The 24621-nt window shown below is 42.3% G+C and overlaps 1 long non-coding RNA gene across 2 annotated transcripts; it reads right to left on the bottom strand.

The window, feature by feature from the left end:
* Positions 1 to 4619: 4619 nt before the first annotated feature.
* Positions 4620 to 24421, bottom strand: LOC118542495 (uncharacterized). 2 transcript variants are annotated; one of them, XR_004920621.2, is made up of 4 exons: positions 24286 to 24421; positions 13071 to 13261; positions 9890 to 9976; positions 4620 to 7839 (listed from the first exon to the last, which is right to left on the bottom strand). It is a non-coding gene; the product is annotated as an uncharacterized LOC118542495 (long non-coding RNA). The 2 variants fall into 2 exon arrangements; XR_004920620.2 differs by lacking the exon at positions 24286 to 24421 and adding an exon at positions 23623 to 23705.
* Between the last annotated feature and the right edge of the window lie 200 nt (positions 24422 to 24621).

Below are 24621 nucleotides of genomic sequence, written 5' to 3'. Positions count from 1 at the left end.
GGAACTCCCTGGGGCGGTGGGGAGTAGAGTCCCATAGGCTGCGGCAGGGAGGGGCCAGGAGGAGGGGAAAGGAGAGCTGAGCAGGTGCAATGAGCTGGGAAAGCGTCTGCACCCGCGGGGTCTCAAAAAGAAGTAACAAGAAGACTATTCCAGGAAGGACAAATAAGCTAGGCTGCCAAGTGCTACCGAGAAGCAGAGAAAAATGAAAGGGACTGATAATTTGCTGCCGATGAAAGACCTAGAAATTCCGTTCTCATAATGATTTCAGAGGCATTTCTCACCACCTTTTGGTGGATTAGAACAAAAGCTGTTAGTGACTTGGATGACGAGCGAGCCCAGACTGGCAGGTCCCCGTTTACGAAGGGCTTAGAGTCCACAGCATCCGCGCCTGTGCTAACGTAGCGTCCCACCGCACAGATGCAGGAACTGAGCCCCGTACACACATCACTTCTGTTCGCATCACTTCAAGTGTCCAAAAGTCATTGTGAGGAACCGTAACCACGCTAACAAAAGAAAGAAAAAAGAGTATATACAATATTTTTTTTTTCCCTAACAGCCTTCAACATCTTTTTTTCCACTCAGCTGCTCAGCTGTGAGAATCTAGAAAAATCCCAGTTCCAAATACTACTTTTCATCTCGGTTGTTTTATTCCGAAATAATCTTAGATTTCCAAAACAGTTGCAAAAATAGTCGAGTTCCTGGGTACCCTTCTCCCAGGGTCTTCTGATGTTAGCATCTTACATAACCACAGCACATTTATCAGAACTAAGAAATTAACATTGATACGATAACCTTCACAGAAGTGTAGACTTTTGTTCAGATACCCCCAGTTTTTCCACTAACATCCTTTTTCTGTTCCAGGATCCCAAGCAGAGCACCACTTTGCATTAGTCATGCTGCCTCTTTAGAATGCCCTAACCGATAACATTTCTCAGTCTTTCCATGATTTTCGTGACCTTGACACTTTCGAAGAGTGCCCATCAGGTGTTTTGGAGAATATCCCTTAATATGGGTTTATTTAATGATTTCTCCTAGATGTTGCATGGAGGTTATGAGTTGGGATAAGAATGACTCAGAGGTGATGTGTTCATTTCCATGAATCGTATTGGGAGGGTAAATGAGAGCGACATGATACTGTGATGTTAACGTGGACAGACCACTGGGTTAACGTGGTGCCTGCCAGGTTACTACTTCTCTCTTTGCATAGTATGTTCCTTAGCAGAGAGTCACTAAATACACATGTTCAAGGGGAGGGGAGGAAAGCTCCACATTTTGGAGGGAAGAGTATCAAAGAATTTATGGTCAGACATATATTAAAACTGCCACAGTAGGGCACCTGGGTGGCTCAGTCAGTTGAGCCTCTGACTCTTGATTTCGGCTCAGGTCATGATCTTGGGGTTGTGAGATGGAGCCTCGAGTCAGGCACCCCACTGAGCATGGAGCCTGCTTAAGATTCTCTTTCTCCCTCTGCCTCTGCCCCTCCCCCTACTCACGTGCACGCACACGTACTCTCTCTTTCTCAATAAAAAAATAAATCTTAAAAAAAAAACCCCACCACAGTAATTGATAAATATTTTGGGAAGATACTTGGAGTACATGCAGGTGTCTAGTTTCCCTTTAAAGTTTTGCTCACTGATGTTAGCGTTCATGCTAGATTTTGCCCAGAGAAGTTATGACTGTGGTGTTCCGACAGTTATCTCCTCGTCCTCTGTTATTCTGTCTTCATTAACTGGGATTCTTCTCTAAGGAAGATTAGTCTCTTTCTTTTTCTTTCTTTCTTTCTTTCTTTCTTTCTTTCTTTCTTTCTTTCTTTCTTTCTTTCTTTCTTTCTTTTCTTCTTTCTCTGTTCATTTTTTTGCATTCATTCATTCATTGATTCAATCATTTATTTATCTGAGTGTGGGGGTGCCTGGGTGGCTCAGTCGTTAAGCGTCTGCCTTCGGCTCAGGTCATGATCCCAGTGTCCTGGGATCGAGCCCCGCATCGGGCTCTCTGCTCAGCGGGGGGCCTGCTTCTTCCTCTCCCTCTGCCTCTGCTTGTGTTCCCTCTCTCGCTGTGTCTCTCTCTGTCAAATAAATAAAATCTTTAAAAAAAAATTATATTTATCTGAGTGTGGATCTATGGGGTTTTTTTAAATTTTATTCTTTGTGTTATAATCCAATACATTTCAGTCTGTTTCTATCTGTTCCTGTTTTTGCTCAAATTGGCCCAGCTTTGACAAGTTGGGAGCACTTCCATGTTGGCACCCTTGTCCTTCTGTCATGTTCCCCAGTCATATATATGGCCCATTTTATGCATTTGCTGTCCCAGCCTTAGAATCCATCCTTTCTCCAGGGAACCCTAAAAACAAGTGCTATTCATTAGAGGATGACATTTAGAAACCAAGGTCTGTGGATTTATTGTCTGGAACACTCTTAATTTAAGATGACTAATTTATCTAGCCCTGTTCTTTTCAAACATGGATTCAACTTTTACTGGTAAAGTTCATCAGAGCAACAGACTTATCACCTGAGAATCTGAAAATAAAAACAAAAAACCTAGATATATTTGTTTTCATAGCTATGAAGTTATCCATAATGGATTGAAAGAGAATTACATAGTCACATTTAAAAATGATGAAATAAATACATTTCTAGGGCCATGTTGACTTTTAATATATAGAAAAATATATCAGAAAAATAGTGTTTTCATAGTTGCATAGATAACCACTGAACGTTTCCAAATCAAACACAACCCAAGGAGAGGAATACACATAAAAGCAAATTTTGAATATTCAGTTGGTGTTGGCATTACTATTCTTATCTCACTAGTAGAGATCCAATCCTTGCCTGTTGTACTGAATTACTCCTGGTTCCTGGGCATCTCAAATTGAAGCCAACCAGAAGGAACCCTTGTCCTCCTGCCCCGGCCTCTCTTCCTCCGTGTCCCTGCAACCCTGCCAGCCCACCATCACAGGAGAAGTCCTCCCCACCCACCCAGTTGCTCAAGCCAAAAAGCATCTCTTCATTCAGTGCATCTTCTTCATTCAGTGCATCACCGAGTCCAAAATCTACCTTGAGCAGAGAGCCCTGGTCAAAACCACTGTCGTGTCAAAGCCACTATTTTATCAGCCTCTTGACAGGTTCCCCTGATTTCATTCTTGTATGAATTCCAATCTGTCACACAGCAGTTGAGGATTCTTAACACACACATCTGAGCATGTCACTTCCCTGCTGGGATCTTTTCCACCATTTCACTTAAGATAAAGCTGATGCCTGCTACAGTTTTTGGGACACGTGGCCTGATCTGGCCTCCAGTGGCCCTGCACCCTCAGTTGGGTTTCCCACCCCTGCATGTACTCATCTTTTTTTTTTTTTTTTTAAAGATTTTATTTATTTATTTGACAGAGACAGAGATAGCGAGAGCAGGAACACAAGCAGCGGGAGTGGGAGAAGGAGAAGCAGGCTTCCCCTCGAGGAGGGAGCCTGATGTGGGACTCGATCCCAGGACCCTGGGATCATGACCTGAGCCGAAGGTAGACGCCTAACGACTGAGCCACCCAGGCGCCCTGCATGTACTCATCTTGAGTCTCCTCTTCCTTCTCCCAGCTCCACACCTTCCCATCAGTGGCACCTTCTTCAGAGAAGACTCTTCCCCTCTCCTCTTTACCTGATTAGTTTTTCTCTACCTTTGTTTTTTTATACTTAAGACCGACTAATCAGAGAGATGGTCAATGGTCCTGTCATCAGAAATAGGTTTTTCTGTTATGTTCACACCGTGTGTTCTATTTCCTCCTTGTAATGTGTATCATGAATACAGATCTCAAATCACAAACTCATGTGTACAAAGATATAGCTTTGGATGTATCTATCGAAATGAACCTTTATTCCCTATGTTGTCATAAATTTAATCTTAAACGTTTGGAGATGTTCTCCATTCTGTGGGTTTTAAGGGGCTTCATTTCACCCAAGCACCATGGACATGACTTTGTGGGAGCAACCACCGGTTTCCCATGGCCAGTCTCTTGTGTTCCGTGACCTCCCTGGAGACCTTCATTCAATGACCCTCTCAGGCGCTGCTGGGCCATCGCTGGAACCTACAAATAAGGCCTCTTGCCTCTGCTCACTCATGATCGACACGCTTATCCAGGTCACATGGGGAGCACTCTATGGCTCGCTTGTGACAGCAAGGGGAACTTTGTGGGGCTATTTGTGATCTGCCTGCCTGGATAAATCACAGGTAATTTCTAAAGTGGGGTTCTACCTCCTTCCCAGATATTTCCCCAGGAAAAACAGAAGTAATCCTTGCTCTTGGGTTCCCCAGAGCTTAGAAGTTTTATTGTCACCCTGTCTGAGGAGTTTGGTCAACACTGGGTAGAGAACCCACCCTCTTTCTCAGTGATTCTCCAACATAAAAACCTTAATTTCCCTCTGAATGTTTCTCTTCACAGCACTTGTGGGACGTATTCCTTTCTGGGGGAGCTTTAACCTGACTGCAACATGGGTATTTCCCGAAATAGTGATTTCTGCTTGTGTCCTTTCTTGCATCTGCCAGGACGTTCGGGCTCATGATTAGTGTTGGCTCCGTATGAGTTTTTGGGAGATGAGACTGGGTTTTGGTGAACACACATAGCCCTTTCATCATACAGCTGTGCATAATATTGATTTATTTAAAAACTGTAGGCAACTCTAGTCAAGTAAATGAAAGCTTGTTTCACTGAGAATTAAATATAAAGATAAACTTTTCATTGAGCCTCTCCCACTTCCCTCCACTTCTTCCTGAGCGGCGCAACCCAGGATGTGTGTTCCACACTAATACACCTACTACATGAGCTGTGAAAACCGTCTGAAAACAACTCTGCTTCTCATGGTGGTTCAGCTTTCCCAGGGAGGTAACCTGCCGTTACTTAGAGAAAACGACATTCTTTTGATTCTGAACTTCAATTCACACATTCCACTTGAAGTTCAAGGACTATATATATATTTTTTTCAAACACTAGATAAACTTTAAAGAGATACCCCGAGGAAGAGTAATTACTTTGGAATTGATTCTGCTGTTCAAGTGGCTTCTCACTTTGGAGAAACAATTAAAGTTTTCCACTCCTGGGCCTCAATTCCTGGAATAATTGGGCATCAGAATTCTTCCGGATGCACTGAAGATGGACACAGGAAGATCTCACTGAGGTGGCACCTTCCCTTACTGCTCTGCTCTGCCCCTGCAAGAGCAGGGGTAAGTTACCCGATAGCATGTGAATGTCAAAGTCCCCTCCGCGTTGGTAGCCACACACACATTTCTGCATACTGAGTCCTAAGGCCATGCAGGTTTGATGCTCGCAAATCCATAAATGCGGATAGCACGCTGAAGGCATGCAAAGCAAATTCCAAAAGATGGAAGAGTGCTTTCCTATTCTGTGGGATACGTAAGAAGCAGTTGGACACATATCGTTGAGCACAGGGTCAGCGGGAATCTAAAATTACCGTATGTCAGTCCTCAACCTAATCATTTTGGATCTATCTGGCCATGAAACCTGTTCATTGTTGTTGTTGTTTCTTTCTAGAGTTTTTGGTCAACTCACATCTGCAGCCAGAAAACATTTACAGGGATAAAAAAGTAGTGTATTTTCCATCTAAATTCCAAGTCATCTTCACATAATAAGGGATTGACGCTACAGGTACACCCACAGACAGGAAGTCTCCATATAATTATCTCCTCATCACATGCAATTATGATATTGGACTTATAATCACCAAATTTCGTAATCTCATCTTCCGAGGTTGGGGTTGAATTCTACTGGAATGCGTTTTCTTTTGTCAGTTATTTATATCATGCTACAGTAAGAGGACGATAGTGGCATGTTTATTATTTCCAGCACAAGTTTCTACTGATGGCACACTGAGTCCCTCTCCATGTCTTCCTGGCACGTAAGCAGTGGTACCGAGAACCAGGTGATACGGCGCACCACCTAAAACGTTTAGAAATAGAGAGGCTCTCAACTAAGGTTCTAAGAAGACCTAGTCAAAGCAGGCACACTGTTCCGTGTGAATGCATGTTATTACTAAAATATCACAGCGCATTAAACGGAGACTAATCTGGTCTGCTCTTTTGTCTGCTCTCTATCTTTAGGTAAGACCCTAGAAGAGAATACATCTAACTTAGGAATATGGTTTCAGAGCTTCTCATTCGAATACGATAAAGAACTTGAAGCAATCAAGGATGACAATGCTTTTTTCCCCTCAGTCAAAACAAACAAATCTAGAATCACTACAGGAGCCAATTCAAAGGAGCAGAAAAGTGTAACTTTCAGCTGGGAAGATGATCAGGGTCTTCACTAATTAATAGCACATTAAGGAAATAAATCATCCTGTCATGCTTTCCAGAGGGAGAAGACCAAATAAAGGTCTGGGATTTCACAGCATTTTACATGAAACACTGCTTAGGGTTTTGGCCCTCGCCAGGGTCCCAATGACTCCCCACTGGGTGCTAAGTCCGCATCAGCTTTCATCCCCCCCTTACGGACCTATCAGCAGCCTTCCATGGACGCCTTCTCCTCCTCCTTGACATACTTTTTCATTGGTTCCAGGGCACTGTATCCTCTTGGTGTTCGTTCCTCCTACCTCATGGGTTTACCTTCTTGGGAACACGTCTATGGTTTCTCCTTTTCTTCCCTGGTCTCTTGAGTGTCAAGGGGTCAGGTTTGAGTTCTCTCCTCCGTGCTTACTCACCCCTTGGTAATCTAATCCTGTCTCATGGCCTCCTACCATTTATGTACTGACAAGTTCTGTATCTGTGTCTTAAGTCTTAAGCTCCTGAAATTCAGATTCATATATCCAGCCACCAATATGATATCACAACTTGGATGTCTAAAAGACATTCCCAAAATGCTATGCGCACAGTGCAATCCTAATACCTCTCATCATATCTGCTGTGCTGATGCCAAATGCGAAGCCTCTGGCAGGTCTCTCCCCTGTCACTGTCTTCTCCTACGGGAACATCCAAGCAAGCCTTTCGGATCTTGGATTCTGGCACAGTGCTGCTTCTCATTTCACTCAAAAGTCAAGCCCTTTTCACTGGGTGGTTACACTGTGAGGAGCCGGCTCTGGTCCAACACTTAGCTCTTCGCTGGCTTCACCTGCACCTGTCTTCTTGCTCCTCCAGGAAGCCCAGAGGCCTATCCCCACCTCCTGACTTCAGCATCCGCCATTTCCTCTGAATGGAATGTTCTCTTCAGTGTCCACCTTGCTAATTCCCATGCTCCTTTCCAGTGTCTGCTTCTTGGCCCACCTGTTCCAGCTTATTTGAAATCACAACCTTCTCTCCAAATCCTCCTTAGTGTACATTTTACTTTTCCCAAAGCACCTATCACCTCCTCACTATGTGACTTAACTGTTAGTTTTGTTTATGGATGTTGTGTGCAAAACCATGAGACCCACAAGGCAGGCATCTCTGCTTTGTTGAAGGATGCCCCAGATGCCTGGAAAGTGTGAATTATGGAGTATAAAATGGATGAAAATTCCTGAACAATCAAGGATTCTGTGAGAAAATACCAGAAAGTTACGAAATTTAAAAAGCTATCGAGAGCAGAATTAAAGGAATAACAGCCCAAATATTTAGACCTGCACCTCAATGCTAGGTGAGGGAGGGCTCCTTCTCCTCTTCCCTTCCCCATCTACGGTAATGCTCCATTCTAAAGAACTGTATTCAAATAGCTCTGAAGTCACGACATTGACAGATAAGTAGATGAACTCTAAACTACACAGAAGCACCCATATGCCTCGGCTTATTTTATACATTTCTCTTAGTCTCTTGCCTTTAAAGAACAATCTTCAGTTATTCATTCCTGGAAACACTGTAGGGAGAGTCCTGAAACAAACAAATGAACAAAAATAAGTTTGTTAAATCAGGGAAACTTCATTTACTTATATTTTTCCCAGCTGTTATCACTTTTGCTTCATTCTTCAAACTCAAAAGAGTAATACGTGAAAAATACAATGGATTTGCCCTTCTGTTTGTTTCCAGTAACTTTGTTCCAACATCAGTATAGTCCCTCTCTAATCCTTGACTGTTAAATATAGCAGAAAATCTCTTTTTGGATTGTTCTCCCCGTGTTTTTCTTGTTCCATTAAATATCGTTTTGACACCCTACCCATCAGGGATGACATATTCCTTGTTTCAAAAAGAAGGTGGATACCACCTCAGTAAAGGATCCATTGCTCATCTTTGACTTTCAAAATGTGTTTAAAGATTCATAATAATGAAGATAGTCATTCAAAGCCTGTATTTCTATTAGTATTAAGAAGAGTAGAGAGCATCACACACACACACACACACACACACACACAAACACAGACTCAAACCAAAGTTGGACATTAGTAACATGAGCCACCGCATAGGGCAATTCAGTCTGTAAACATAGCTTCCTCCATCACAAGAAGGACACAAAAGCCCTTCTGGGGTGGAGGAGGTGAACCAGAGGAATATTACGTCAAGGGAATCAGGGCCATTGAGAGGAGTATGTCCTTGTTTGTGGCCTCATTGACTTTGGTGGGAGTTGAGGTGGGTAACACAAGGAAGAAGTGACATCCACATAGAGCCCTAGAGCAGTGGGGATCGTGCCCTCCTCTGTTGGGACCCCCAGGAGGACACCACCTGCCATAGGTGCCCCCTTAGGAAAGGAGAAGGAAATAAAGGAAGCTGAGGGGCAGGGAAACCATGACAGGAAGTTGAAACTGATTTAATTTGACCTTCAATCATGAAATGGCTGTGTAAATTGAAACAGACTACCAAATCTCAGAAAAGTACTTTTAAAAGTTTTCCACTATCTAGTAGATAGGAACTGACAAAGAAGCTAATTTCATCTTTTGAAAAACAAAGACAGGAAAATTTATTAAAATATACTGTGCACATTTTAAAACCGACCCCTGAGGTTGCTTGTACTGTATTCCCTTTAGTAAAGTCTGATCTAGTCTATCCTGAGTAAATAATAGCCATGTGGCATCTTTTATGATTTCAGTCTCATTTTCTTTAATGTAAAGCAGGAATCTGCAGAATTGTGAAGCAATCTGGTTTCAGAATCAGAATGAATTTTTATGTTTTCGTCATCTTTTAAATCTTACTCCTATGTAAACAGTGCTTTTCGCCCCCACTTGTTTCTATCAAGTTTTTCAAAACCAATATAATTTTTACAGAAAAAAAAATCTCCATGTGCCTTCACAACTCGTCCCTTTAGATGACAGTTGATTTTATGCTACAATTAAAATAATAAGCCATACACAGCATTGTGAAGAAACAAAACCATCTCTTGGAAAGCATACAGTTAACTACAGGAAGCAGAAATTTACAATCTAGAAAGTAGAGAGCATTCAGCTAAGCCAGAAGCAGCCCTAGATCATGGGCTGATGTCAATATGTCTAAGAAATAGAAAAAATAAATAAAATGAAATGAATAAGTAAAAGCGGCAATCTGGGTTAAATGATAATCCATTAAGAGAACATCTCCATTAACTCCAATTAACTTCTGAAATAATTATTGCCTGAAACTCTTTCGAGAAGCATAAAATGAGCTGACGTTCCCAAGACCGTGCTTAATGCACAGACGCGTACAGGAGTGGAGGCCGCAGAGGTAGGGAAGTGGGCGCGCCCTCCCACCCCTGCGCAGACACCTGTTCCCGATGGCCCCACCCCTGCGCGGACACCTGTTCCTGATGGCCCCACCCCTGCGCGGACACCTGTTCCTGATGGCCCCACCCCTGCGCGGACACCCGTTCCTGATGGCCCCACCCCTGCGCGGACACCCGTTCCTGATGGCCCCACCCCTGCGCGGACACCCGTTCCTGATGGCCCCACCCCTGCGCGGACACCTGTTCCTGATGGCCCCACCCCTGCGCGGACACCTGTTCCTGATGGCCCCTCACCTGCGGTGTCCTGAAGACAGGGCCGCACAAGCAGGCAGCACACCAACGGTTTGAGATGTCTTCGCAGCGTGCTCTCCGCTCAATCGCCTACACGCAAAAAAGCAAGTGGATTACATTTTTTTTTTTTAATTATGAAAAGTTAATGCATCAACAAACTAGCAGCTAACCATGAATTTTTAATCTGATTTGAAAACAGGATGTCGAGATGTATTTTGCAATTAATACTGCATTTTATCTGACTTGTGATCAATATCTGGAGGGGTTGTGAGTGGAGTGTGGAAATGGAAGCATTTATTTGTATATGTGAGTGTCCGGGCAGTTTTTCCTTTAATTCTCTTCCCTATTCTACTCCACTGCTTCTGGAGGCAGGGAGAGAAGGGACAAGCATTAACATAAAATAATTGTATTTTTGGCTTTTAATCACATTTTTAAAAATCAGTACACAATTCTAGAGTGTTGGCTCATTGGATGAGATCCAGCAATCAAAGCAAGATTTTAGAACCTGTGTGTTTATAGAAAGTTTCATTCTTTCTCCGAGGAGTTAATAGTCCAAATGAGAGGCACTAGCCCCTTCTGGTGGTGTCTTTGAGGTACTACCACCATTCAGCTTTGAAAGCGATCTCTTAAGTCCCTGGATTTTCTATTACCTGGAAGTCATTTGGAAGAAATAATAGAGATACATTTTTGTTTCCACAACTGCAACCCATTTTAGACTTTCCTAAAGAATTTATGTTTATATCAATTTTAATAAAATCAATAATTTCCCTTAAAAAGGGATCTTTTTAACCTTTTTAATCTTTTGAATCTCTAATAAATTTGACCACTGTCTGCTTTTCTTTGAAGATTTTTAGATTGTGTTTACCTTGAGCAAACCTTGAAACAAAAGCAGAAGTATGTCAGCGGCCATCCGAAAATTTTGAGCTGAAGAGGCTGACATGGTGAGACAAGGAGCCCCGCTCGCCTGGTTCCTACCCAGTCAAGCAGAAGATTACATGAGTCCCCCGTAAGCACTTACAGAGACAAAGGGCATATAAATCCCGCACTTCACATGTCACATTAGGAAGGGCATGAGGGCGAGTTTTAACTGACCAGAGGCCCTGCGCAGCGGTCATTCTCCCTGTGAGCCAGTGGAGCATGGTAAGTGACAGTGTGGACAATGTCATGGCCGTAACCTCAGCAGAGCGCAGACACTCAGCACACATGGGAAAGCTCACAGAGACCTGGCATGCTGGCTCACACCAGCGTAGTTCAGGTACGCGCTGTATCCACGTGCAGGCAAGGAGGCAGTGAGATTGCAAACGTAGCTGGCTGAATTTCAAAAACTTGTATCATTCCTTTCTTCTTTTTTAAAGATTGTATTTATTTATTTATTTGAGAGAGAATGTGAGTGAGAGAGCACAAGCAGGGGGAGCAGCAGAGGGAGAGGGAGAAGCAGGCTCTCCACTGAGCAGGGAGCCCACCCCTGTGGGGCTCAATCCCTGGACCCCGAGATCATGACCTTAGTGGAGGCAGCTGTTTAACCAACGGAGCCACCCAGGCGTCCCAAGTTGTGCCATTCCTGATAGAAATTTTTCTGCATAATCATAGGTCCAATTTACTTATTTGCTTTTTAAATATTTATTTATTTATTTTAGAGAGAGAGCTTGGGCTCAAGTGGGGGGAGGAGCAGAGAGAGGGGGAGAGAGAATCTCAAGCAGACTCCCCGCTGAGTGCAGAGCCTGTTGCAGGGCTTGATCTCATGATCCTGAGATCATGACCTAAGCCAAAATCAAGAGTCAGAGGCTTAACAGACTGAGCCAGCCAAGCGCCCAATAATAGGTCCAATTTAGGACAATACAATCAAAATAGAGCTCTAAAATCACCTTAAGGTGTTTTTAATAAAGCAATGTATATGGTTTTTAACATATTGTTTGAAGAAATCATCATGTCAACTTTATATACATATATATATATAAAAACAGGAATATATATTTGTAGCCATATCTATAAAACAGGAATTAATATATTTGTATCTTTATCTGTAGATATAGCCTATATACGTATATATGTATATGTATATAGTCAAGGGTCCCCTTCAATTTTGCATATAGAAAGGAAGGGAAGAAGAGTGTCCTCCCTTCATTTCTTCCTGAATCACCTCTCTATAATCATATCTTGAAAGCAAAAATAAATTTACTTTGGAATAAGAAATTATAAGAAAAGTAGAATGTAGGTTCTTCATCAAAACATATTCTCAAAAAACTCACTCATAATGTAATTGAATTTAACTCATTCCAAATCCAGAAACAAGTTCAAACCAGAATAACATGCATTGAGAAAATCAGCATATTCTCCCATAAGACAAATGATATTTACAATAAAGACACCTAATTTTGGATCTCGGTTACTCCATTTATGAGCTTTGTGATCTTGGTCAAGTCAATTAACCTCAGAGCACCTGAGTGTCCTCATCACTGATGTGAGGATGAACTTATCTGACAGTAATTGTGATGAGCAAGTGAGAGGTGGCCTGTGACTAAGTCTGGTGAACTGAGAAGCAAGGGGCCTTGCAGGTTTAGAATCAATACAGTGGTGTGGGGACAACTCTTCTAGAGAAAATTCAGGATTACAAGTACATGATGGTTCCCAAGACCCAGGGGATACGGTTGCCCTGATTTACTATCAAACTTACAAAGAGTAATGAAAACACATTTTTAGACATCACAATTATTTTTAAGAGAGAGCATCTATAAGACAAAGCAAGACTCACCTGTGGATGTAAGGTGCCTTTGGAATAAAATGCATGAATCAGGCAAGGCGTAAAAATACGGAGAGGTTAAGAAGCAGAATTGACAGTCAGTCCCTAAGCCAGGAGCTGACCTTCCTGACAGTGCAGATCCAAGTTCACCTGCCTTTACACACAGGCTCAGGAATCGTGACCTTCAAACTCTAATCTCTTAGGGCCTTCCCTCAGCAAGGTAGCAGTTATTTGTTACGTTTCTCATACGAGGTAAATAAAAATACACTTCTATCTATTGTGGTATTCTTGAAAACACTTTGAAAAGATTTCTGACCAAGTTTGGAACGTGTGTCTGGGATGGTTTCTCTGCTAGTCTCCTTGGTCGCAGGCAACAGAAATGGCAGGTAGCTGCTTTCATCAGAAAAAGAAATGGAATCATTAAAAGGATATGAGAATACTCACACAGTCCCAGGATCGCAGCTCTGTTGTAGCTCAGAGCCAAGTTCATCCCATAGGCACATGAGGGGGGGTGGGGGGGACACAGCTGTGTCCAGTGCAGTCAGGAAGACCTGTTTGCCTCGCAAACACCACCAGCATTGAAGGGCATGGGCAGTGCTGATATGGCCCCAGAAACCCTGGTGTCCACGGGGTCCCTGCGGGAAGCACGAGCCAAACAGAATTAGAAGCTGAAGAGGTTTACTGGGGCCAATGCCTGTGAAAGAGGAAGGGGGTGGGGAACAGGAGGAGGCAGGGGAAGACCTCAGGCCTGATGTAGGTCTGACAGGGTGAGAGATGGGTAGGGCGGCCTGGGCAGGAAGAGCCCCAGACGGTGGGGTCCCTCCGGAAGTCTCTGCAAGCCCAACGAGGAGCTCCCAGGCAAAGACTGCTCCCACAGAAGCCCCGTCGTGGGCACAGAGAAGCAGCCGCCCCCCCCCACACACCCCCACCGCTTGGTCATCGGCTAGACAGCCGGAGGAGAGCGGCCCCCTCTGGGCCGTTGGAGGCTCCCAGCTGACCACAGGCCAGCTACAGGGTCACCCCTGAAGGATCAGAGCAGGGCTCGGCCATGGCCACGGGCAGCCAGGAGAGGGCTTGCCTCCCGTTCACAGGTCGGCGGGGCCTGGATCTCAAGGTCAGGCCCTCTGGAGGCCGGTGAGCTGGGAGGCCAGGGCAGGGGCGCTGGTATTTTCAGCTCTGTCCCGGGAGCCAGACGCTTCCTTCCACAAGACTGACAATGCAGGTGTTCTTAAGGCTGGTCAGCACCCACGGGCAGACGGTCTGATGGAAACAGGTTCTCCGACATTTGTGAAATTCATTTTGGGAGCTCCGCCGAGCGTCTCACGTAGCTGGTAGTTTTACCCCCAAAAGGGCTAAAACTGGACTGGGAGAGACACGGCTACTGCTGGCCAAGATAAACATGCAGCATGGATTGAGATTCTGTAAACAGAGAAAAATGAGTGATTTCTCTATCACACGCCGCACACACAGGAATAAAATTGGTGGATTATTTTGGATGGAAGCGCCGCCTCTCGCGCCCCCTGCTATCAGCTCAAGGAGAAGCGGGAGCAGCAAGGGGTCCTCTGTCTGCTGGTGGCTGAGCGGTCTGCACCGTGTGGCGCAAACTAATCACTCCTTCCTCTCGCTTCAACAAACCCCTTCACATTGCACAGGTCAGAAGTTTGGTACAGATGGCTAGGCTGGTTGTCTGCTTAGAGTCCCAAAAGCCTAAGATCGAGGTATGGGCAAGGGGCAATTCCTTTCCGGAGCCCCGAGGGAGACTCTCCTTTTAATCTCATTCAGGTTGTTCTCAGAAGTCAGTTCCCTGTGGTTTTAGGATTTCCTTGTGGCTTCTTTGCTGGCTCTCGGCTGAGGTCATTCTCAGCTTTCGGAAATTGCCCACCCTCATTCCCTGGTATGGGGATCTGACAAGGAAGCGCGTGTCTGCCACGCCCCCTCCCCAATACCCGCCCCCCCACCTGCCTGTCCTGCTGCCCTTTCCCCACTCCCCTTCGGATTTTGAGGGCTCACGTGATCACACTGGGCACCTCCTCAGGGATAATCTCCCTATCTTAAAATCAGCTGATTTTTTAACCTTAGTTTTATCTGCCAAGGACCTTCAAAACAGCATCTAGATTTATGTGTGATCGAATAACCAGGGCGGGGGAGGAAGGGCATCCTCAGAATCCTGCCTACCACAGTCATGCGCTCCACAAATCACAAGGCCTTGAGGTACCACGGGCGTTTGCATTTTGACCCAACAGATGGTTATTTCTTTGGTGCCTTGCCCATCTCCTTCTCTTCGCAAACACCCCAAATTTAAAGTCAGGGTCACATAGAACATACTTTAAGAGGAGGAATCCTCTTACCCATAGGAATTTACACATGTATAGTATGTCATAAGTATCTATTGGATACAGAGGCAATCAGTATATGTTTTACACAAACGTGTGTAGAGCTCAACCCACATATTGAGAGACCTGTGTGCTTCAGGTAGGGTTATGGACTCGGATGAAGGCCCTGCTCACAAAGACATCCCCAGGTGTCTGTATTAGATTCCTGACTTAGGCAACCGAGGAGTTCAGTTTCTACATTTACTGGAAGCATAGTGGCAAGGTGGCTGAGCACACTCCTGTGTCTGGAAAGTTTTTCTTCTGCTACTTGCTTCAGAAGGTCTAAGCTGCCCCCTGAGGACCATCCCAGCACCTACAGAGTCCACCAAGGTTGCAAAAGGAGCTGAACTTTTGTTGTACCTGTGACTTTTGTGATCTGCCCTTTTCCGTTCCAGAAGAACTACCTCTCAGGATCTGAGCATTAGGCTCTCCCATTTCGTAAATTAATGCAGCACCAACAAGGTCACATCTTCCTCCACGTGGGAAACCAAGGCAGAGCCCAGGTGTCCCTGAGCCGCATCTGGGTCACCAGTTCTGCCACAGGCCGATGGGTTCTCTTGTGGGAGCCGTATTTGCCCCAACAAACTTCGGCGGTTCCCAAGCAGAGATAACTTTTCTATTACTCTCATGTCCTCAGAAGTCCTAGGGATTCTCCCGGGGGGAAGATAATGCACTGTGACCCAGATATCTCCTTGCATCAAAAGGTTCTCATCTTTGTTGTTGTGTTTTCTGTTTTTGTTTTCCTTTTCCCCCAGCAGACACCCTTGCGTCTTCTCAGTTTGACAGTCACTCAGCCTCAAAGGGAGATAGAAAGATGTGGCTCAAAGACAGGACTTGCAGTAAATGAACAAAAACAAGAAAGCACAGATGTGGGCTTGTCAGCTTTTGAAGTGATCTCGTCATTGCTTTCAAAGTGAATATAGGTCATGATGTTTCTATGAGCTATTTGAAATGACTCGTGTTATTCCATAAATCATCTTATCAAATTACTTTCTCCCTTTTTTAATATTGGATTTTGCTTGTTAAAACCTGCTCTTAATTTTCAATAGTTGTACAGAAAAAATTGAGCATAATGGTATTTCAAAAAGCATATCGATCAGTTCTGGGAAAGATGGAATAGCCACATTCCTCCCAAATTCTCCCTCCTAGAACTAAAAATCCCTGAGCATGAGACAACCAACAGGTACAAGAAGACAGCTGAAAGCAGAGAAGGCAGCAGAATGGGTAGGGGGGTGAGGACAGAGGGGGTGGTAAATTCCCTGCGACTCTTATTGGCTCCCCGACATCCCAGGCAGGGTGCTCAGAAACCGCACCCAAGGGGATGATGCCATTAATATGCCTTGATTACTTTGTCATAACTACAAATGATTATGGGTGTTTAGTTGACAGATGTGCAAACACTTCTTACTAGACACTACAGAAGTCTCACCCAATTCACTTTTCAAAAGTGTGAAAGACACACACACACACACACATTCTGTCACTTCACGTTTACATAGAAAACCCACTTTTTCATTAAGAATTTCACTAATGGGGACAACCATGTCCCAGTTCTGCAAAGGTATTAAAAACTCCCCCTAGACTCCAAGACAACCGTTTCTCAGTTGAAAGTTGAAAAAGTTCTTGCAGCTTGCTTTTCATAGGGGAGAAGGGGGGGGTGGCAGGGAGGGGGAGATATCTCCTCATGGGCAAATGTCACTATGGATTAACTATGGGCTTCAAAATTGCAGCTGATGCTGGCCCAAAATTATTTGCCAAACATAGTAAAGGAACTATTTTTTGATTCATTAGTGTACCGTTATCCGTGTGAAATTGCGTAAAGTTACATTGTCGAAAGGAGCTGGGGGTTACGCGTCAGGAACCCAAGCTACGGTAGGTCCCCCTCGGAGGCTGTTGGAGGAAGTGAAGTCCCTTCTGGTGGCCCAGGGGAAGCAGCTCCCATCACTTCAGGAGGATTCCCAGGAAGAGGGATACTCGCTCAACGGGGTCACTGGAGCCTATGATGTATATGTTTAGTGTATTTATATAAATGTACACATCTTCTTAAACAATAGAACTTAAAGATGATTTCACAATCCAACTAAATGCCAAGATAGTCCACCAGAACAAAGAGAAAAAATAAATCACTTTCCAGATACTGTTGTTACACTGTAGCTGTTTCTTGAATTTCTATATGTGGGCTTGTTTTTGTTTTGTTATATGTGCTTTCGTTTATATTTATGGAAACTGCTTTGGGCAATTTGCCTGGTCCTGGCCCTAATTTGTCTGGTTTGAATTCTCTCTCTCTCCTTTTTTTAATGAGAAACAAACATCATGTCTTCAAAACCTTGGCTACTCCCTCTGTATGTCGTCTACTCTTGATTTGCCTGCCCTGCTGATTTCTCCCGATAGGCAACCAGCTTCTAGACTTCTCTGTCCCAACTGCCCCAAGTTTGAATATGCCATACAGCTCTTAAAATTAGTTTGCAGGTTTACGCCTCTACTTTCACTGAACTTCAGGACTTAAACACATCACACAGATCCGACATAATACTGATTGTACAAATGGGGAAACCGAGGAAACCTAGGGAGACCAGGTGACTGACCAAAATCTTAACTTGAACCAGTAGCCTGGGCTGTGACAGCCATTTCATGGGCTCACCACTGTGGTCAGATGTTACAGTGGATCAGCTACTGACCTCAAAATTACATCTGAGGCTGTATCTAAAATTAATTGCAAAATGTACTGAAGGAACCATTTCTTGACTCATCCGTGTGAAATTGCATTTATGTGGCCTTTTCTAAACTCTACTTTTCCTTCTCTAGGTAGATCATGTCTGATAAAATAGTCATTCACTGTGTCTTATAAAGTGTTGAATGGTTACTGTTCTAGGCAGTGAGGCCGATGGTAGGATACCATGGTGTGCAAATGTGTATGGGTCCTGCCTTCGAGGAACTCACTGTTAGAGATCAAAGGTAATCAAATCATCCCACAAATATATTTATTACAACAAACATGAAGTGCCATGCAAGCAAATACGGGGTGGGCTGGGAAGGTAAATTCGGGAGCCTGTTCTAGTCTGCTGGTCAGGGAAGACTTACCCAAGGCAGACATACTTGATCTGAAATGTGATGAGAAGGAGCTGAAGGGGATGGGGGCAGGCAGGGGGAGGAGGTCAGCTTGAGCACAGGTCCTGAGGGAAGGAGTCGGTGGGACCACCATGGGAAGTGGAAGGGCGGGCCTGGCTAGAAAGAAGTGAGGATGGGAGAGAAGGCAGAGGGGGGTGGTGTTGCAGGTAGGTTCTGGTGGTCGTTATGCCAAGAGCCCTGGAAAGCTTAAAAAAAAAAAAAAAAGGAAAAGGGAAAGGGAAAAAAAAGGGAAGGGGAAGGGGAAGGGGAAGGAGAAGGAGAAGGAAAAGGAAAAGGAGAAGGAAAAGGAAAAGGAAAAAGATAATAGCATTTGTCTTCACTAAAATACTATTCTGGCTGCATTTTGGAGAGGATACTCAGTGACGAGGGTGGAGAATGGTGTATCTAAGCTACCACAGTCATCTGGAAAAACCTAAGTGTCCACAAAATATGCTCTAAAGAGGATACATAGCCAGAGATGCAGATCCAGTCACAGGCTTAGAGACTAAACCATGTAAAGACGCCGGGGCTGTGGCTGTGTGGAAACTTCGCTCCTCCACACGCAGCATTGGTTCAACAGGCACAGCCCTTTCTTTCTTTTTTCTGGTGGTCGTTCCTTTACTCCTTGTTACTTCTTTTAAAAACTTGGCTCCCTCTCCTATGTTTTTAAATAGATATCTATAATTTTTCATTATAATATACATTGTTATAAAGGATATAATCCAGGAGTAAAGCACATTAGGGCAGTTTGATATGCATCATAAGCCATTTAAGACACATCTGAACAAGCTCTTCTTTAAAGGCCAATGACATTGACCAGTTTCTTCTTGAATCTGTATGTCCTTCCCACCCCCCCGCCGCGAGGATGTTTGTAAGCATGTTTTATTGAACACTCTGCCGTATGTCTGTGCCACACAAATGAGCATATTCATTTAATTTTTACAATTCCCTGTGTTCAAAAGGCATCAGGGTTTACATTTGTTTTAGATTAACTTACTATTGCAATTATTTTTAGCAAAAGCATATTGAAAAACAAATTACTGTACGTTTTATGAAATATTAGACATAAAAAGCAAATTCATGGGACGTGAACCTCATGAGAGAGAGAGATGAGGTGTTCTTTCATTTTCAAATCTTTCAGATAGATGTATGCATTAGCACCATATCTTGCTAGAATGAAATAGGGTGGGGCACAGTTTTATTTCTGTATCATTGTTTTTACAAATCTAAGTGTTTAAAACTTCGGGCTCAGAGAGACAGGAATGGAATGAAGTTTGTTTTAACAATGCCATTTAGTTCTTCAAGCCTGTTTCAAGATATATTCAACTATTACATAGTGAGTGATCTAGGATATAAAATTATTTTTAATATTCTATCTTGTGCCAACTCGATGAAGTTCTGTCTGAAAAGAATTTCAAAGACTTTATAATGGTCAGAGAGATTATGTTCTTTCAATGAAATGTTGGAACAACTACCAGACCTGAGAGGTTATCTGATCTTATAGCTTCTGAACCTTTCTTTTTCTTTTCTTTTTTTTTCCTTTTTTTTTGGCTGAGCTATTTTATACCTCTTTAAGATGTAGAGAATTGAAAATAATAGTTTTTTTAATAGATATTCAAATGCATTGTATTAGGTAGAAATTCAATTAATGTCTTTTTTTTTTAGATTTTATTTACTTATTTGACACAGAGAGAGAGAGAGCACAAGCAGGGGGAGGGGCAAGCAGAGGGAGAGGGAGAAATCTCCCCGCTGAGCAGGGAACCCAATACAGGGCTCGATCCTAGGACACTGAGATCATGACCTGAGCCAAAGGCAGACGTTTAACCAACTGAGCCACCCAGGCGCCCCTCAATTAATTTCTACCTTCAGGAAAAATGTTGCCAACCTTACATTACATTTTATGCAAATTCATGTCAGCACAAACTAACACTCATATCATTTTATCATCAAGCATTTCAGTAAACTTTTAGGAAAAGAAAATACTTTTTATTTTAATTAACTAATTTCTACATTGACTCTTTGGTATTCCAAATACATAAAGCCTCCTTTATCATTCTGTTTTTAAACAATCTTAAGAGTAACATAATTTTTTATTAATAGCTTTATTGATGTATGATTGACAAAAACTGCACATTTAATGTATGTATTTTGATGAGTTTAGACATATGTATGCCCCTGTGAACCCATCATCACACTCAAGGTCATAAACCTGCCCATCACCTCCAAACATTTCCTCATGCCTCTCTTCTTTTGTGGTAAGAACACTAAACACGAGGGTACTCTCTGACAATTTTTTGAAGTGCACAATACAGTATTGTTAACTCCTAATCCCCCGTGTTAGGATTTGGAAGGGAGACCTTTGAGAAGTAATTAGGGCTAGATTCAGTGATGAGGATAGGGCCATCATGACAGGATTAATGCATTTACAAAAATGGAAGAGACAAGATCGTTTTTCTCTCCACTATGTGAAGGAGAAGGCCTCTTATGAAAAACCAGGAAGGGGGTTCTCTCCGGGAACTGAATCAGCTGGTACCTTGATCTTGGACTTCCCAAATTCTGGAACTGTGATAAATAAATTTCTGTGGTTTAAGTCCCCAGTCTATGGCATTCTGTTACAGCAGCTGGAATTAAGACACAGCATCCATGAGTATACCTACTATTTCTATTTTGTATATCAACAAGATTGATACAACGTCCTCAGCACCTGCATGAAGAGTTATTCCAAGTTTATTTAGATAAATCAGGTCTTGTGGCATTGGTGCAACTGAGCTTCCAGTAAGTTTTATGTGACTTTCAAGCTCTTGGAACTATTCATCCACAGCTACTCCAAGCAGTGGGGGAGCAGGACCTAAAACTCATACTTTTATTCTGTTCTGGAAACTTCAGTTGTCATTGTGTATCCCAGCTAGCCTTTTGCCTGTACTCCTTAGATAAGCAACATTTTTTTGTGTGTGTCCACCTCCAGATTCTGGCCTCTACCAGGCTATAATGTTTTAAGTTATAGTTCTGTGCTAGTTCAATTTCTAAGAGATACGAATTTTCTAGCTTATAAAATAATAATGCCTATGATTTTGTATATAAGGTTTACAAAAATATTTTAAAAATTGTTAATAAAAATTAGTATTTTGCAAAAAAAAATCCATCATTGGTTATATGATTTACATATAATGTTTTAGATGTGGAGCAACACTTGTTTGACTTACCAAAGTGGTTTCTGAAATAAACTTAGCCTTCTCTTGACAATTGAGCAAATGGTGTTCACACATTTTCACAAATGAATCTTCATAACTATGGTAACGCATTCATCTCAGAAGTATATGGTATACAATCTTTGGGCAATGGAAATAAATTTGTGTTATCTCCTTGAAACTGAAAACTTATCTGATAACTAGATATGCCCTCTCCTCTCCAGTAGATGTCTCTCTTACACTTTCTTAAGAATCTAGAAACTACAATAAGCAATGATTTTTTAAAAGAGAGTTGTCTGTCTATGTTAACTGATACTTTTTACTCTCTCTCAGCTTTGAGTGTTTTGCAAATCAATTTCAAAGCATGTCATCATTAGGGAAATATTTCCCTACTGCTTACACATAGGTTTATTTTTATTTTATTTTATTTTTCTACACACAACTTTAAATAAAATTGGAGGATGATTCTAACAATTACAACGGTGGGAGGAGCTTTCAGTTCTTAATGGTGTTGACCAAACGCTGAGGAAAGTGACACGCTGCATGCCCAGAAGTTTGCAATCTCTACCTCCACTTTGGAACGGAGGAGGGCAGACCCATCTGTGTTCTGGAAAGGCCAAGTGTACTGTTCATTCCCTCAGCAAGCATCAGACTATTTGATCTTAGTTTAACTTCCTGATGTCGCTTCACTTGGCAGAGGGCATCTGGTATCAGCTGTGGGATAACAGCTCTGATTTTCCTTTAATTGAGTCAAATGAGTCTTGAGAGCTGGGCAGGAAGTTGTTCTCTTGAAATCCTGGTCCCTTTACCTCAATTTCCCCTAAAGGTTGAGTCAGACTATAGGGGGAGAAATGCTCCCAAGTGCTCTTTCCTAAAGGAAGGTCATTCATAATCATTCAAATCTATAAAATCCACCATCCTTTCCTCCCCATTCTGTAAGAGGGCAAAAAACATGATGGAGGTTAAAGGAGAGAACTGAAATCAAACATCCATGCTTGGAAGTTCAAAACTGAGTTGGCATCCCTCCCAAGTCACACTCTCTCCACAACACACAGGAACTCTACTCTATGGCCTACATGTAGCTCATGGCTGTATCTGACCTTTATATGGCTTTTGTCTTAGTATTCATCACGTATATATGGGGTCAGAAATAAAATAATTTGCATGGCAATCACTTTAATAGGTTACCTTGAATTTAACAAACCTTTTTCTTTTTTTCTAATTGCTAAATTTTTGAGCTAACTCTCTCAAGGAAGTGAATATAAAAATAAAAACTGGTGATCTATCTTATTTTAGGGGAAGGCTTTGGATCCCATAAGATCCTTCTAACTCTAAAACAAAACAAGTTTTCTGATTTTACTTACTATATGTCTTTCAAGTTAGGTAAATAAAGTAACACTTCTTTGAAAGTCTTCTTCAATTCTTGTCAATTCTGCCCATTGAAATACCCTTATAAACAGTGATATAAAGTTCACAGGAAGTGAACCAAACGCCTCTAGATCATGAATATTGAATGTTAATGCATAAAACCTAAATATTCAGTTACTCTTGATGAAACCAATATTCCTCTGGTATAAAATAATATTGATGCTAGCTATTTCAGTGTTGAAGTTTCCAAATTATATCAAACTTTCTTTTGTAATGGAAATGAGCTAAATTTTTGAGGCTAAACAAATCGTACACTTCTGCTTTCAAGTATAAAACAACATGCATTAAATTGTTATCTCAGCAAGAATAGTACAGCAGAATATGATTCATAGTGAGTATGATAACTGGGCACTATAATCATGATCATGATTATATTGTGACTATTTCCCATTTGTTCTGAAACTGTTTCCAGTAACTTCAAATATCAGGACCAAACAAAAATTGTACCCAGTTGTCATACTCACTATGAATCATATTCTGCAAACAGCGGCACGGGTGCTTAGCTCAAGACCTGAACCACGGGCCATGGGGGTCCTAGCTAGAGATAGGGTAGGAGAGCATGACAGGAAAAGTAGCTGAAAAATGATGGCTAAAAAGTTCACGGATTTGGCCAAAGACATAAACCTATGGATTTGAGAAGCTGTGGGAAATACAAACAGTACAAATCTGAAGAAATCCACAACAAGATACATCATCATCAAATTTACGAAACCTAGGACAAGAAAAAATTTTGAAAGTAGTGAAGAACATCCTAACCACTACAGGGGAAAATTCCAATGATAGGGAATTTATCATCAAAATAAAGGTTTTGTAAGTGCTGAAAGAGAAGGCCTCTCAACCGCAAATTCCATATTCAGTGAAAATATCCTTCAGGCATGAAAGCGGAGTCAAGATACTTACAGATGAAGAAAACTAAGAGTCCTTGTTGGCAGCACCCCTGGTCTGACGGAATGGCTAAAGGACGTTAGCCACAAAGAACCAACTGTGGGACATCAGAAGGACAGGAAGGACACGGGAAGCAAAAATATGGATAAATAAGACAGACTTTCCTGCTCCTCTTGAGTTTCCTATATTATGTTTGATGGTAGAAGCAAAAACATAACACAGCCTGATGTGGGTTTCAGTGCATGTAAATGAAATATTTAAGGCAGTTAATTAAAAACAGGGAAGAGCACATTAAGAGTAACATAAAGATAAGTAAAGTTTCTATATTTCCTCAACCTGGTAAAATGTCCAAAGTAGACTGTATTGTTAGAGTGATATAATCCCAGAGCAACCACTAAACTTATACAAGATCTATCCAAGCACTATATAGATAAATCAAAATAAATTCTAAAAATTCTTTAAGCAACTCCCAGAAAGGCAGATAAATGAAAAACAGAGAGAGCAAACTGAAAGGAAAACATAAAATGGCAAGCTTCAGTCCAAAGTTATCAATAGGTACATTTTATTTGAATTGTCTCAATACACCAGCTAAAACACAGAGATTTGCAAAATGGATGTATAAAAAAATGAACAAAACAGAGCAAAACCAACCAACAAACAAAAACAAAGAAAACTCACCTAACTATAAGCTGCTTATGAGAAAATCACTTCAAATATAATAATATGAGTGGGTCGAAAATAAAAGGATGAAAACAAGCTCTGTCATGCAAACATTAATGAAAAGAAAGCAGAAGTAGCTCTATTAAAATCAGTTAGCATTGACTTCAGAGTAAAGAAAATTGCCAGGAACAGAAAAGGACATTACATAATGATCCACCAAGAAGTAGTCATAGCAACCCTGACTGTGTGTGTGCCAAACAAGAGAGTTGCAAAATATGGTGATGCATCAGGGACGGACAGAATTAGGAGAGACAGACAAATCCACATCTCCCATTGGAGACCAGCACCTGTCTC

Source organism: Halichoerus grypus, chromosome 13 (genome assembly GCF_964656455.1).
Source record: "Halichoerus grypus chromosome 13, mHalGry1.hap1.1, whole genome shotgun sequence".
Lineage (NCBI taxonomy): Eukaryota > Metazoa > Chordata > Mammalia > Carnivora > Phocidae > Halichoerus > Halichoerus grypus.
The sequence above is the reverse complement of the archived record's forward strand: the minus strand, read 5'-3'. Positions and strand labels throughout refer to the sequence as shown.